A 5,169-nucleotide genomic window follows, 5' to 3' on the forward strand; every position below is an offset into this window, starting at 1 on the left:
CGCCAATGGGGCGGCGGCGCGGTTAACCCCGGCCCGAGTCGCCGGTGCCGCTGCACGGCTGCGGGAAGATCCCTGGCTTTAGGGTGAAAACAAGCGAATACACATTTGTCACACACGCGTTTCAAACGCATATGGAAAATACTCAGCTGTGGCTGCGCGCAGCAGAGCTCCGCGGGAGCAGGATGCTGTGGCAACGGGTCCTGTAACAACGCGCGCTGCCGTCAGAGGCGCTTGGCTCCTCGGATTTTGGAATTACAGAATTAGAATTTAGAATTACAGCCCTCTTAAACAGTATTATACTATATAGCCCTATTATTCTACATATTGTGACTATATGCAGTCCTGAGCAATACACCTCCTTTTATAACCCAGCACCAATAAATTGGATGCTATTCAACCATAACATAAACAGAATTTTATCTTCCCCTCGTTCAACTACGAATAACATATTAATTAAGATTTCCCCCGGTACGTTCACGCACTCCCGATGTAAACTATATAAAATTATAAAATTTTATAACATTTATAAAATATAAACCGCTCCAGTGTCAGTTCAGTCTGGCAGGCACCGAAATGAGCTCACAAAAACAGGAGCTGAGCGGACAGAGACCCCAGCCCTGCACACACCCACCGCACCCACAGCCCGCAGCATCCCCGATCCTCTCCATCCACAACACTTTGTTTCTGCTCCACTTGCTGCTCCTCATCTTTTTCTTGTCCTTTTTTCACAGGATCAGGTTGGAAAAGACTCAGATCGCACCGTAGTTGACTGCAGTATTTTGGGCTACTTTAAGGCTGCAACAAATACTGCACTTGCAGACTGCCCTGATGTGGAAAATAAATTTATTTCTTTCCAGGAATTTTCCCTTTTCCTCCTTCATTTTTTAGGACTTGGAATGAAAACTTCTAATGGGACTTTTAAAAACCCCTTTGGAAAAAAAAAATAAAAATATCATACCTAGTGCTTTATGATTTCCTGCTGCAAGGTTCCAAGTGCCTCAAGCAAACATCTTTGCAGACATCCACACTCAGGCTACTTCTCTTGTGCAACGCTAGAGGGAAAGATATTTAAATATATAGATAGAGTTATGGAGATTTTAATAGCACAGTTTCATTGTTATGGACTGCTCCTCTGCCAGCTCCTCACCCAATTAAAGTTTTAAACCTAACTACAATCTCAGCTTTCATTATTAATTAGCACGTTAATATTTAAGTGCTGAGCAATTGTCTACAGCTACAGAAACATTAAGAGCTAAGAAGTGGCCAAGTGCAAGGTTACAGACACGTGCAAGGCACGGAGTTGGGGATGTTGGACGGCCAGAGGAGCAGCAGGACACAGGGTGGTGATGAAGGGCCATCATCTTCCAAAGCTGACAGGCAGAAAAGCTTTGCAATCCCCTTGCCAAGAGTGCAGCAGACCCCAGGAAGATCAAGAGAAAGAGCTGATGGGGTTGGGGCTGCCTATAAAAATCTGCAGGTCATAGGAATAAGGACTGTCTCAGGCTGGAGAACAAGATCTGGCTGGGGAGGAACACCAGTCAAAGGACCATCTCAAAAAGCTGGGGCTGGTGGGGGAAGGAAGCCATAGAGGCTGTGAAATAATTCTATCTGCTCCAGGAAAAGCTCTGCATGCTCAAAAGGAGAAAGCTTTAAATCAACATATGCACTGTCACCAGATACTGCACAGATCTTCTTGTTCAAAAAGATGTACGATCCTGGCAGCAGTCAGAAATCAGATTTCTGCAATACAGAAGGAATTCCTGAGTCAAGGATGCCACTTAGACCCCACAAAGCATGTTAAGCATTGCTTTGCAGAGGATACTTGTATAAAATAAAGCCACGTGTCAATAAGCTGAAGGTGCAGGAATAATTTGATGCAGGGTGCCTCTAAGGTCAGGTATAAAGCACTGACTCTTGGATGGAAACCTTTCAGCTGAAAAGGTGCCACCCCCAGCTCTCTTCCTCCCTGCCAGGCAGCAGAGAGACAAACAGGAATCATTGCCTTACCCATGAGGAGGAGCTCTTGGATACTGTGGAATGAGAACAGTGAAAGAACGTAAGAGACATGAGACAGAGGCTGGGGAAGGACAGGGCAGGTGAGCTGAGGAGCCCTTAATGTGCACCAAGACTTCTCACACCACCCTGGTGGCTCCCTCACTGCCCACCTTCCCCTGCCCTCCCTGCAGTGTGACCTGTGGGGCAAAGGAAGGGCCACAAGGTCATTGAACAGCGGAAAAGTGCCACAAGAAAGCTTTCACTGGGACTACAGACAAAGAGGTCCCTCAGTACATGGTCAGAAAGACCAGATCCTTAGTACTGGGGTTAGGTGGATGGAACCCAGGTTTGGACAACGTGTAAACCCTCAGGAGTCTCCCAAGCACAAAACCCCAAGCGTGGCGTGTGATGTCTCAGCGCAGGTGACCTCATAATCAGGTGAGAGCAGCTTTGCTGGCACCTGAGGAGCCAACAGGTTCCTCTCTCCTGGACCTGTCCAGAGAGGAGGACAGCAAGAGACTTCCCTTTGCAGCTCCTGAGATACTCCAGCCTCCAGCTGCTGGTCACCACCAGCAGATGAATTCACCAGCACCAGATATCTGCTGCTGAGAAGTTCTGCCTCGTGACTCCTTAACCTGTTTCAGGGAAAAAATCAACAGGATTAGTTTGTATAGGTGATTTGAGCCACCTGGGTGATTCTGCCTGGAGCAAATTAGGAAATGTACACCCTGGTTGCTCTCAGATAATGCTGGATACAGGAGTTACAAGAAGAAACTACATGTGTCAGTATTTTAATAGAGCATCTCACACCCTGAACATGAAGTTAAAGGAGTTGTGTGAGGGATTAAAAATCTTTTTATAGCACTGTCAGGCTTATTTATGCAGTCTTAAGTATGTAATTAAATATTTGGGATATTTTTCTTCCTCCAAAACTGTATTTAACTAGAAAGACAAAAACACACATCTAACATTTAAACTTCCTTAATTGGTTTTAAATGCCACCACAAATTAAACAGTGTTTACTCTCAGTCTAATTGACAGCAGCATGAAGACATCACCTCTCCACCTGACCACAAAGGCTTTAAGGGAACAGCAATGTACATTTGCATTGCACATTTTATTCTCCTTGCCTCCTCACCAGCACCTCTGTGTATCTTTGATGGGCCTGTGCCTGTTTTCCTGCAGAGAGCTGATAATCCCAACTTCATTCTCTGGAGCAGCCACCAGCTCACTACAGACCAAGTCTCCTGTGGAGAGGGGGAAGAGCCCTGGTCCCTTGGGAGAAGAAAACCAAAAGCAGTTAAACAAAAGCCAGATGTTTGTTTGGGTCCTATGGATGAAAACTAACTCCCCACTGCACCCTTTCACCAGAGACTGTGCCAAGACAAGACAGAGAATTTGGGGATCATTAACATCTCATCAGAGCTGCACACACCGGAAACCTGACAAGGGCACTGGAATGGCCATTTCAAATTGACTGAAATTGCATAAAATTATAAATAAATTTTTAAAATCTCTAAAATTCAGAGTAATTTTAAGTTGAAGTGCAAGATTAGTTTGGCAATTTCATGAAGCGTCAGTGCTCAAAATCAACTATTGGTAGGTAGAATTTCTGCCCATGGCAAGGGGTTGGAACTAGAGGATCCTTTAGGTTCTTTTCCAACTGAAACCATTCTTTGATTCTATGAATAAAAGCAGTGGGCATTGTTCTGAGCCTTCTCTAAAACATTAATTAGGGTTCAGCACAGCCTGGGAAAAAGAAAGGGAGAAGAGAGACTGCTTGCTTGGAAAACAAACTCCACAGAGACAGATGGTGCCAAGGAAAAGGGGCAGTACCTACAGTACCAAGATTTTACCTTTCTTTCTCTCTAGAAATAATAGAAGTGTTGGAGATACTGGATTAAAACAATTCTCAAGCTTCTCACAACAAATCAAGCTCTGTTCAGCTGAGGGGTTGAAACAAATCACTGTGCTGTGACAAAACTCCAGCCAGGCTGTTGTGCACTGTCTCTTGTACATGGGTATTAGTCCAAAATAACTCAAGATATTCAAATCACAACTAGCTGACTTTAGAGCAAACCAAGTAAGCTGTGCAGAGACTCTTATGGTTCTTCCTGTCGCTTTCTCAGGCTGTCACCAGAACATGGGGAATTATTTTTAATGTGTGACCTTTATCAGATTCCTGGTATAAAAGTTCTTCCTTCTTCATGTGAGCTTTGTGGAAGAGAGGGGTCACAGCAAGGATCCTGAACACAGCCTTGAGAACTGACCTGGAGAACTTCTAGGTTGTTTAACCTTGACCCCAGCTTGGCTGCTAATACAACAGCTACAGAATGAGAACTGCTTTCATGAAAAAATCTTCTAATACCTCTCCTAGTGATTCAAGACATCACCCAAATTTACCCAAACTTACTACAGGAATAATTGATGCTGAGTATCCTCCATGGCTACCAGCTGGCCCTTCCTTACAAATAACCCCCTTGGTGGTTTCCCTCTGGGGCTGTAGGCAACTGCTGCAGAATGCAGGGTGAATCTGCTTTTTGTTCAGAAGGTTGTGGTGTTGTTCAGAGACAGTAAATTCCAGAGACAACCAGAAGGAAATGTTCCTCTGTGAATAGCAATCCTCAGGAGCAAAGCTGATTTGGCAGAGGGGAAACCTGTGTGACCCCCATGCACAGCTGGCAGAGGTGTGGATATTGCACCTGGAGCACAACCAGGAGAGCTTTCAGTGAGGGAAGGACAAGGAGAGAGCAAGCCCAGTGTTTTTGGAGCTATTTACATGTCAAGTCTAATTCTATTTCCATCAACACCTGTCTTGGAAGCTGGATCTGTCCATAAGAATTCTTTAAGTGTCTATAAATACTTTGAATCTCAAAGGTTTTTATGAATGGACACACTGGCTGTGTGCAGAAATCCCTTCCTTGTTCACTGGGACGGGATCTCGCCTGGAAACGAGGGGACTGCTTGGCCAGCTCACTGCTCCCAGGGCAGCAGTTCTGCTCACTGATCTCAGCAGGATGAAAGCACAGAGCTTGAGGGAGGCTGGCATGGCTGAAGGTGAAGGAAAACCATACCACAGTCTGGCCACAGGCCTGAAATTGCTGTGATTTTGAGATGGGAGATTGTATCTTTACAGTTACTGATACCCTGTAGCTCAAACTTCCTCTAGGATGG

Source organism: Parus major, chromosome 8, assembly GCF_001522545.3.
Source record: "Parus major isolate Abel chromosome 8, Parus_major1.1, whole genome shotgun sequence".
NCBI classification, from domain to species: Eukaryota; Metazoa; Chordata; class Aves; order Passeriformes; family Paridae; genus Parus; species Parus major.